Raw genomic sequence first — 12,228 nt, 5'->3', positions numbered from 1 at the left:
CACTTCATATTACCGGCTAATATTTGCAGCTATGGCGACCCATTTCTGCTTGGCTACACATCTGACACGTAACCGATGTGCTCTCCAAACAACAACACTTGCATTTCAGAACATGTCTTCCACACATGTCTACAAAATCACCTTCACATTCAAATACAGTTTCCTTGTGACTGACAGAGACGTAGGCAAAGTTTAAAGTTGCTATTTCCATTACATCTCGTTAATCAGAAAAACGGTAATTTACATCTGCAGCGGAACAAAATTCCGTTCCGCCCAGCGTTTGGCTCGAACCCACGACTCTATGATTAAGAGTCTGACGCTCTACCGACTGAGCTAGCCGGCTACCTCGTTGAATACCTGCCGGATAGCACGTCACACAGTACTCGTTTGGGTTGGGTGGTCCCATACAGAATCTCTCCATGCTGCCTAATGTTTTCCTAACGTCACACTCGTCACGTACTTCAATTTTATGTCATATTCATTTCTGAGAGGTAAAGAAATTGCATGACAGCATGCAGAGCTAGTGGCGTCAAAATTAACACACATACTTTATGTGACTCAAAAGCCGAACGAGTTACTTTCCGACGTTGTTTTAGATGTGCAAGTGCCAGTCAAAACTCGCGGTGTCGGCACTCTGCCGACCATTTCGCTAGTTAACACCGGTCTTGTTGTGTGTGTTTCAAGCTCAAGAGCATTTCCAAGCAAAAAATGGTCAACAGCAACATTCAGACGGTTTCGTACTGCTCAATTGCTACATTAAAACGGTATGTTTCTTTTTCAGAACTGGAAAAAAACGAGCGTGACAACATTCGAACCTGTAATAATCAGATCCGAAGTCCGACGCCTTATCCACTAGGTCACATGGTCACTGACGACCGACTATATCAGGTATACGACTCATCTCGAAACGCTCACACCCCTGAGGATTTGTTTTTTCGTTCTACACAGCCGCTGCCCCTTGCTCTTTCCCACCCATTCGTTACATCCAACCTCTTACGAGACCGACCAGATATAGACTGAGAAACAAGACCACACACTTTGTGCATTCGGAATCGAAGGCAGGGCGTCCCTCGCCGCATTTGCTACGATGGCCATTTGCTACTTCTGCAGAAGCGGCGGCGGCGATGATGACGACGACGACGACGACGACGACCGCGAGAGGTTCTGAGATATGTGAGAAATACATCTATAAAATGTAATTCAGACTGCCTCGTCCCACTTTATGCTGTACCGCTTTGGCAAATGCTTTATCTGCGCCATTCGCCTTAATCACATCTGAGAGTAATTCTTAAAAAAACGCCTGTCGCTAATTGTTCGTCATCACAGATACTGTTTGCTATACGGCCACGACGCGCAACTGATTTCCAAAATTCATCTTTCTCCTGTGAGGATGGAACTTCCGATGCCTGGTTTATTAGAGCAGTGCTCTACCACTGAGCTAAAGAGGCGCGGCCTAGCGGTACTCTTGGGTACTTCGTCCTTACAGTCGTTTGCATCATCAGTCTTCAGCTGACAACACTTCATATTACCGGCTAATATTTGCAGCTATGGCGACCCATTACTGCTTGGCTACACATCTGACACGTAACCGATGTGCTCTCCAAACTACAACACTTGCATTTCAGAACATGTCTTCCACACATGTCTACAAAATCACCTTCACATTCAAATACAGTTTCCTTGTGACTGACAGAGACGTAGGCAAAGTTTAAAGTTGCTATTTCCATTACATCTCGTTAATCAGAAAAACGGTAATTTACATCTGCAGCGGAACAAAATTCCGTTCCGCCCAGAGTGTGGCTCGAACCCACGACCCTAGGATTAAGAGTCTGACTTTCTACCGACTGAGCTCGCCGGATACCTCGTTGAATACGTGCCGGATAGCACGTCACACAGTACTCGTTTGGGTTGGGTGGTCGCATACAGAATCTCTCCATGCTGCCTAATGTTTTCCTAACGTTACACTCGTCACGTACTTTACTTTTATGTCATAATCATTTCTGAGAGGTAAAGAAATTGCATGACAGCATGAGAGCTAGTGGCGTCAAAATTAACACACATACATTATGTGACTCAAAAGCCGAACGAGTTACTTTCCGACGTTGTTTTAGATGTGCAAGTGCCAGTCAAAACTCGCGGTGTCGGCACTCTGCCGACCATTTCGCTAGTTAACACCGGTCTTGTTGTGTGTGTTTCAAGCTCAAGAGCATTTCCAAGCAAAAAATGGTCAACAGCAACATTCAGACGGTTTCGTACTGCTCAATTGCTACATTAAAACGGTATGTTTCTTTTTCAGAACTGGAAAAAAACGAGCGGGCCACATTCGAACCTGTAATCATCAGATCCGAAGTCCGACGCCTTATCCATTAGGCCACACGGTCACTGACGACCAATTATAACATGTATACGACTCATCTCGAAACGCTCACACCCCTGAGCATTTGTGTTTTCGTTCTACACAGCCGCTGCCCCTTGCTCTTTCCCACCCATTCGTTACATTCAACCTCTTACGAGACCGACCAAATATAGACTGAGAAACAAGACCACACACTTTGTGCATTCGGAATCGAAGGCAGGGCGTCCCTCGCCGCATTTGCTACGATGGCCATTTGCTACTTCTGCAGAAGCGGCGGCGGCGGCGTCGACGACGACGACGACGACGACGACGACGACGACGACGACGACGACGACCGCGAGAGGCTCTGAGATATGTGAGAAATACATCTATAAAATGTAATTCAGACTGCCTCGTCCCACTTTATGCTGTACTGCTTTGGCAAATGCTTTATCTGCGCCATTCGCCTTTATCACATCTGAGAGTAATTCTTAAAAAAACGCCTGTCGCTAATTGTTCGTCATCACAGATACTGTTTGCTATACGGCCACGACGCGCAACTGATTTCCAAAATTCATCTTTCTCCTGTGAGAATGGAACTTCCGATGCCTGGTTTATTAGAGCAGTGCTCTACCACTGAGCTAAAGAGGCGCGGCCTCGCGGTACTCTTGGGTACTTCGTCCTTACAGTCGTTTGCATCATCAGACTTCAGCTGACAACACTTCATATTACCGGCTAATATTTGCAGCTATGGCGACCCATTACTGCTTGGCTACACATCTGACACGTAACCGATGTGCTCTCCAAACTACAACACTTGCATTTCAGAACATGTCTTCCACACATGTCTACAAAATCAACTTCACATTCAAACACAGTTTCCTTGTGACTGACAGAGACGTAGGCAAAGTTTAAAGTTGCTATTTCCATTACATCTCGTTAATCAGAAAAACGGTAATTTACATCTGCAGCGGAACAAAATTCCGTTCCGCCCAGCGTTTGGCTCGAACCCACGACTCTATGATTAAGAGTCTGACTTTCTACCGACTGAGCTAGCCGGCTCCCTCGGTGAATACCTGCCGGATAGCACGTCACACAGTACTCGTTTGGGTTGGGTGGTCCCATACAGAATCTCTCCATGCTGCCTAATGTTTTCCTAACGTCACACTCGTCACGTACTATAATTTTATGTCATAATCATTTCTGAGAGGTAAAGAAATTGCATGACAGCATGAGAGCTAGTGGCGTCAAAATTAACACACATACATTATGTGACTCAAAAGCCGAACGAGTTACTTTCCGACGTTGTTTTAGATGTGCAAGTGCCAGTCAAAACTCGCGGTGTCGGCACTCTGCCGACCATTTCGCTAGTTAACACCGGTCTTGTTGTGTGTGTTTCAAGCTCAAGAGCATTTCCAAGCAAAAAATGGTCAACAGCAACATTCAGACGGTTTCGTACTGCTCAATTGCTACATTAAAACTGTATGTTTCTTTTTCAGAACTGGAAAAAAACGAGCGTGACAACATTCGAACCTGTAATCATCAGATCCGAAGTCCGACGCCTTATCCATTATGCCACATGGTCACTGACGACCGACTATATCAGGTATACGACTCATCTCGAAACGCTCACACCCCTGAGGATTTTGTGTTTTCGTTCTACACAGCCGCTGCCCCTTGCTCTTTCCCACCCATTCGTTACATTCAACCTCTTACGAGACCGACCAGATATAGACTGAGAAACAAGACCACACACTTTGTGCATTCGGATTCGAAGGCAGGGCGTCCCTCGCCACATTTGCTACGATGGCCATTTGCTACTTCTGCAGAAGCGGCGGCGGCGACGACGACGACGACGACGACGACGACGACCGCGAGAGGCTCTGAGATATGTGAGAAATACATCTATAAAATGTAATTCAGACTGCCTCGTCCCACTTTATGCTGTACCGCTTTGGCAAATGCTTTATCTGCGCCATTCGCCTTAATCACATCTGAGAGTAATTCTTAAAAAAAAACGCCTGTCGCTAATTGTTCGTCATCACAGATACTGTTTGCTATACGGCCACGACGCGCAACTGATTTCCAAAATTCATCTTTCTCCTGTGAGGATAGAACTTCCGATGCCTGGTTTATTAGAGCAGTGCTCTACCACTGAGCTAAAGAGGCGCGGCCTAGCGGTACACTTGGGTACTTCGTCCTTACGGTCGTCTGCATCATCAGACTTCAGCTGACAACACTTCATATTACCGGCTAATATTTGCAGCTATGGCGACCCATTACTGCTTGGCTACACATCTGACACGTAACCGATGTGCCCTCCAAACTACAACACTTGCATTTCAGAACATGTCTTCCACACATGTCTACAAAATCACCTTCACATTCAAATACAGTTTCCTTGTGACTGACAGAGACGTAGGCAAAGTTTAAAGTTTCTATTTCCATTACATCACGTTAATCAGAAAAACGGTAATTTACATCTGCAGTGGAACAAAATTCCATTCCAACCAGCGTGTGGTTCGAACCCACGACCCTACTATTAAGAGTCTGACGCTCTACCGACTGAGCTAGCCGGCTACCTTGGTGAATACTTGCCGGATAGCACGTCACACAGTACTCGTTTGGGTTGGGTGGTCCCATACAGAATCTCTCCATGCTGCCTAATGTTTTCCTAACGTCACACTCGTCACGTACTTCACTTTTATGTCATAATCATTTCTGAGAGGTAAAGAAATTGCATGACAGCATGCAGAGCTAGTGGCGTCAAAATTAACACACGTACTTTATGTGACTCAAAAGCCGAACGCGTTACTTTCCGTCGTTGTTTTAGATGTGCAAGTGCCAGTCAAAACTCGCGGTGTCGGCACTCTGCTGACCATTTCGCTAGTTAACACCGGTCTTGTTGTGTGTGTTTCAAGCTCAAGAGCATTTCCAAGCAAAAAATGGTCAACAGCAACATTCAGACCGTTTCGTACTGCTCAATTTCTACATTAAAACGGTATGTTTCTTTTTCAGAACTGGAAAAAAACGAGCGTGACAAGGATTTGTGTTTTCGTTCTACACAGCCGCTGCCCCTTGCTCTTTCCCACCCATTCGTTACATTCAACCTCTTACGAGACCGACCAAATATAGACTGAGAAACAAGATCACACACTTTGTGCATTTGGAATCGAAGGCAGGGCGTCCCTCGCCGCATTTGCTACGATGGCCATTTGCTACTTCTGCAGAAACGGCGGCGGCGGCGACGACGACGACGACCGCGAGAGGCTCTGAGATATGTGAGAAATACATCTATAAAATGTAATTCAGACTGCCTCGTCCCACTTTATGCTGTACCTTTTTTTTTCCTTTATTGTCATTTTATACCTACAAAGGTAGGCCGGCAGCGGCCTAATATGCCGCTCTTCGGCCACAAGAAACAGACAAGAGATAAAAACAGGAAGACATAATCTCAAAACACAGACATGGAGGACAAAAATCAGAAGACAACAGAGAATAAAAAGAATTGAAGTCGTTCACCGACGCAGCACTGTTTCAGTTTTAAAAAAACGGGCAGCACAGCACGGAACAGAGAACACTAGCATAGGTGAACGGTGGAGCAGAGAACGAAGAAACACTCGAGGTACAGACGGGACGAAAGACACGGACACTGCGGAGATGGGCTTCGGCGCTTGCAGGGGCACTGTCCACACCGAAAAGCTGGGGGCCTGCCAAGGGAAAAAACAGGGGGAGGGAAGGAGGGAGGGGGAGATAGGATGCCAGGGAGGAGGAGGGGAGAAAACGAAAAGAGGGGGGTGGAAGCCCAGGGAGAGGGGGAGGGGAGGTAAGGATGGAAGGAGGGAGAGAGGGAGGGAGAGAAGGGAGAGAGGGTGCCCACAGGAAAATGAGAGGAGAGGGGAAGGCAAGGCTCAAAGTTGGTAGGACGGGTAGATGGAGGGGAGGAGGGCATCATCCGGGAGGGGGAGTCGGCGGAAGCCACCTTGGGAGAGGGTGTGGAGAGTGTGAAGATTGAGAGCAGGTGGGATACAGGAGTACAGGCGCGGCAGTGGGTTGGGGTGGGAGAGGATGGAAGAGACAAGCGGGTGGGGAGGATCAAGCTTGCGGGAGGTGTAGAGGATCCGTATCCGTTGGAGGAAGAGGAGGAGGTGTGGGAAGGGGATGAGGTCATAGAGGAGCCGCGTGGGGGAAGGGAGGCGGATGCGATAGGCGAGGCGGAGTGCATGCCGTTCAAGGATTTGAAGGGATTTGTAAAAGGTAGGCGGGGCAGAGATCCAGGCGGGATGGGCATAACAGAGGATAGGGCGGATGAGAGATTTATAGGTGTGGAGGACGGTGGAGGGGTCCAGACCTCATGTGCGGCCAGAAAGGAGCTTCAGGAGGTGGAGTCGGGAGCGTGCCTTGGCTTGGATTGTCCGGAGATGAGGGGTCCAGGAGAGGCGACGGTCAAGGGTGACGCCAAGGTACTTGAGGGTGGGTGTGAGGTTAATAGGACGGCCATAAATGGTAAGATAGAAATCAAGGAGACGGAAGGAAGGGGTGGTTTTGCCTACGATGATTGCCTGGGTCTTGGAAGGATTGACCTTGAGCAACCACTGGTTACACCAAGAGGTGAACCGGTCAAGATGGGATTGGAGAAGGTGTTGGGAGCGTTGCAGGGTGGGGGCAAGGGCAAGGAAGGCGGTGTCATCGGCGTACTGGAGAAGGTGAAGGGGTGTGCAGGTGGAGGCATGTCCGCCGTATAAAGAAGGTAAAGAAGAGGGGAAAGGACGGAACCTTGGGGCACACCGGCAGAGGGGTAGAAGGTGTAGGAATCAGTGTTGTGGATAGTGACATAGGAAGGGCGGTGGGAAATGAAGGAGGCGATCAGACGGACGTAGTTAATAGGAAGAGCAAAGGTTTGGAGCTTGAAGAGGAGACAAGAATTCCACACTCGGTCATAGGCGCGTTCAAGGTCAAGGGAGAGGAATATGGCGGAGCGACAGGAGTTGAGTTGTTCGGAGAGGAGGTGAGTGAGGTGAAGGAGAAGGTCATCGGCAGAGAAGGATGGTCGAAAGCCACATTGGGTGGAGGGAAGGAAGCGGTGCCGGTGGAGATGCTGGTGGATGCGGCGGGTTAGAATGGATTCCAGGACCTTGCTGAAGACCGAGGTAAGGCTTATAGGACGGTAGGAGGAGACAGCGGAAGGTGGTTTATCGGGTTTGAGGAACATCAGGATCCGGGAGGTTTTCCACAGGTCGGGGTAGAATCCGGTGGACAAGACCACATTGTACAGCCTGGCCAGGGTGGAGAGGAAGGGGGCGGGAGCTTCACGGAGGTGACGGTAAGTAACACGGTCGTGACCAGGAGCAGTGTTGCGTTTGGTGCGGAGTATATCGATGATGTCTTGAGTAGTTATAGGGTTATTGAGTTCAGTGTGTGTAATGTTGTCCAAGTACTGGAAGCCAGGAGCTAGTGGAGGGATAGAGGTGTCAGTTCGACCGCGGACATCGGGGAAGAGGGAATAATCGAACTGGGGATCGTCAGGGATGGTAAAGACATCGGTGAGGTAGGAGGCAAAATGGTTGGCCTTACTAAGGTTGTCAGGAAAGGGATTGTCATTATGAAGGAGAGGATAGTAAGGGGGGGAGGGTTTGATCCAGTAAGGCGGCGGAAGGCTGACCAGTATTTGGACGAGTTAATAGGTAGGGTAGCAATGCTGTACCGCTTTGCCAAATGCTTTATCTGCGCCATTCGCCTTAATCACATCTGAGAGTAATTCTTAAAAAAAAAACGCCTGTCGCTAATTGTTCGTCATCACAGATACTGTGTACTATACGGCTACGACGCGCAACTGATTTCCAAAATTCATCTTTCTCCTGTGAGGATGGAACTTCCGATGCCTGGTTTATTAGAGCAGGGCTCTACCACTGAGCTAAAGAGGCGCGGCCTAGTGGTACTCTTGGGTACTTCGTCCTTACGGTGGTCTGCATCATCAGACTTCAGCTGACAACACTTCATATTACCGGCTAATATTTGCAGCTATGGCGACCCATTACTGCTTGGCTACACATCTGACACGTAACCGATGTGCTCTCCAAACTACAACACTTGCATTTCAAAACATGTCTTCCACACATGTCTACAAAATCACCTTCACATTCAAATACAGTTTCCTTGTGACTGACAGAGACGTAGGAAAAGTTTAAAGTTGCTATTTCCATTACATCTCGTTAATCAGAAAAACGGTAATTTACATCTGCAGCGGAACAAAATCCCGTTCCGCCCAGCGTGTGGCTCGAACCCACGACTCTAGGATTAAGAGTCTGGCGCTCTACCGACTGAGCTAGCCGGCTACCTCGGTGAATACCTGCCGGATAGCACGTCACACAGTACTCGTTTGGTTTGGGTGGTCCCATACCGAATCTCTCCATGCTGCCTAATGTTTTCCTAACGTCACACTCGTCACGTACTTCACTTTTATGTCATAATAATTTCTGAGAGGTAAAGAAATTGCATGACAGCATGCAGAGCTAGTGTCGTCAAAATTAACACACATACTTTATGTGACTCAAAAGCCGAACGAGTTACTTTCCGGCGTTGTTTTAGATGTGCAAGTGCCAGTCAAAACTCGCGGTGTCGGCACTCTGCTGACCATTTCGCTAGTTAACACCGGTCTTGTTGTGTGTGTTTCAAGCTCAAGAGCATTTCCAAGCAAAAATGGTCAACAGCAACATTCAGACCGTTTCGTACTGCTCAATTGCTACATTAAAACGGTATGTTTCTTTTTCAGAACTGGAAAAAAACGAGCGTGACAACATTCGAACCTGTAATCATCAGATCCGAAGTCCGACGCCTTATCCATTAGGCCACATGGTCACTGACGACCAAGTATGTCATGTATACGACTCATCTCGAAACGCTCACACCCCTGAGGATTTGTGTTTTCGTTCTACACAGCCGCTGCCCCTTGCTCTTTCCCACCCATTCGTTACATTCAACCTCTTTCGAGACCGACCAAATATAGACTGAGAAACAAGACCACACACTTTGTGCATTCGGAATCGAAGGCAGGGCGTCCCTCGCCGCATTTGCTACGATGGCCATTTGCTACTTCTGCAGAAGCGGCGGCGGCGACGACGACGACGACGACGACCGCGAGAGGCTCTGAGATATGTGAGAAATACATCTATAAAATGTAATTCAGACTGCCTCGTCCCACTTTATGCTGTACCGCTTTGGCAAATGCTTTATCTGCGCCATTCGCCTTAATCACATCTGAGAGTAATTCTTAAAAATAACGCCTGTCGCTAATTGTTCGTCATCACAGATACTGTTTGCGATACGGCCACGACGCGCAACTGATTTCCAAAATTCATCTTTCTCCTGTGAGGATAGAACTTACGACCCCTGGTTTATTAGACCAGTGCTCTACCACTTTTTTTTTTTTTTAGACCAGTGCTCTACCACTTTTTTTTTACGCCTGATCCACTGTTTTTTCATTTTTTTTCGCTGTTTTTTCGTTTATGTTTATTATGTCCTTTTTAGGTTTTTCTTTATTCATATTTTTTTAACACTGTTTTTTCGTTTCTCCTTTGTAATGACCCAGGGCAGGTAGGTGGAGGCGCGTTGGGCAGGGGTCGTATCCCGAGGCCTGGCCATGACGTCTCCTCCTCCCTGCACTGAAGCACATTGTCACCAATACGTTGTAATTGTCTTTGGTTCGGAGTCTTATGATACTTATATGTGAACACGGGACTTATGAAGTGTTGTCTATCGAAACAGTTATTTTGCCTTCCTGCCAAGATTGTACCTAAGAACTAGCGAGAATGTCTTCCCTGTCATGAAGTTAGCTCAGTTTGCCCCTATACCGGTTCCATTACTGATTCAGGCGCAGGAGCGATCAATAGAAATTGAAACTTAACCAACTCCCTGCTTTTCGAAAACAATAGTTAGCATATTCGCAAAGTCCCTCTTAAGGTGTGGGAAAGACTTTTGCGTCCAGTACTCATGAAGCATGTAACCAGTAAACGAAATGAAATCGGTAATACCATGATCATCAACCACTGCAAAAATGTAACGGCCAAGAAGCCACATAACGGTGTTGTTCTTGGTCCGGGGATAAAAAACCGTGTCCGGCCAGCAGAGAATATCAGTCTTAAATGCCGATTCGGAGCTCCTGGTGAGTAAAGCCAATTGTCGGCGCAGCCAGTGCCACATGCGATGACGGTCAGCGCAGGTAAATCGGTGTTGGAGTGTATCAACACAACCACACGTTTGACAAAGCGGAGAGACACATAAACCTATACGATGAAGGCGTTCGTTCGTAGGAATCAGCTGATTAACTACCTTATACCATAGGGAGGCAACAGTTGCTGAATGAACGGGTAAGGTAATATTCGTCCATATGTTACGCCAATTAAAACTGGGATAATGCAAAACAATCGGGTTGGAAGAAGAAGACCGTCGCCATTTGTCAAGCAGGGTTAGCGTAGTAATAACAGGACGACGTTGTAAGTGGAGATCTAGGTAACTAATCTCAATGTAGAAGTCCCGAACATGCCGTAGCTTCGCATTTAGAGGCCCAACGTTAATGGGCGGTGACAAGCTCGCAGGACGAACGACATGGAATAATCGCGAAGTAACAGTCGGGGACTCAGATAATAAAAGATGGAGGGTTCGCTTAACATAAAGGGCAGCAGCCTTGACACGGACGTCGGTGAACGACAAGCCGCCCTCAAGACGCGGCTTCGTAAGAACATCACAACGTAATTTAAAAATATGCCCCCGCCAAATATATCTGTTAATAAGCTGGACCATTTTTGCACCCAGCATTCGGGGAAGCAGAAACAGCTGAGCAACGTAATATACTTTACATAAAACATAAGTGTCTATTACACGCTTTTTTTGCAGTAGCGGTATCGAACGCCATGAGTGTTCTAATAAAACACCTTGCAGCTTGGAAATGGCCACTTGCCAATTTTTTGCAGCCATCCGAAGAGGACAACGTTCAAGATAGATACCTAAATGTGTATGGTGTTCAACAGCTGTAACCCACGGAACAACCACACGTTCAAAGCCCCGCAAATTCAGGAGCTTGCTTTTACGGGGATTGATACGAGAACCTGAGGCCGCAGAAAATTTATCGAGTTCCATTTTCAACTGCGGCACTTCTGCGGTGGAACGAAGCAAAACAACCAAATCATCAGCATAAGCTGTTGCCGTCTGGGTAACCCCAGAGATCGTAAGACCACGAAGTGTCGAGTTGAGACGTGTAAGGACTGGTTGAAGGGAGAGAGCATAAAGGGTCATGGATAAAGGACTACCTTGCGGGAAGCCACGTTGAATATCAATGACCTTTGTCAGCTGGCCATTAATGTCAATCTTAGCAGAAATGCCAGTCGTCATATTCTTAAGTACCAGCAGCGCCTTTTCATTAAAACCGAGCCGGCGCAGCAGAAGCTCTAAAAACGAATGGGACACACGATCAAAGGCCTTACTAAAATCAACAAATAAAAGCGCACAGGGAATATTGGTGACAGCGACAATCGACACGACATCACGATACCCCGCCAGAGACGTCAATATAGAGCGCCCTGGAAAGCAGCTTTGACAAGGAGGTATCACAGGTGTAAGCAAGAGGGATAGACGTGCATTAACAGCCCTAGCGGCCGTCTTATAGTCAAAATTTAATAGGGTTAAAGGACGAAAGTCACTAGCTGTCTTCAAACCAGCTGATTTAGGTATCAGGACAACCGTACCTCTCTTGAAATCGGCTGGAATTGTGCCACCATTCAAGATTTCATTCACAATATCCGTAAAAACAGGCCCTACAATAGGCCAAAAGCGAACAAAAAACTCCTTAGGTAGGCCATCAGGACCAGGAGATTTGTGAGATGCTGAACAAGCAATGA

The sequence above is a fragment of the Schistocerca gregaria genome, unplaced genomic scaffold (genome assembly GCF_023897955.1).
Source record: "Schistocerca gregaria isolate iqSchGreg1 unplaced genomic scaffold, iqSchGreg1.2 ptg000178l, whole genome shotgun sequence".
Taxonomy (NCBI): Eukaryota; Metazoa; Arthropoda; class Insecta; order Orthoptera; family Acrididae; genus Schistocerca; species Schistocerca gregaria.
The sequence above is the reverse complement of the archived record's forward strand: the minus strand, read 5'-3'. Positions refer to the sequence as shown.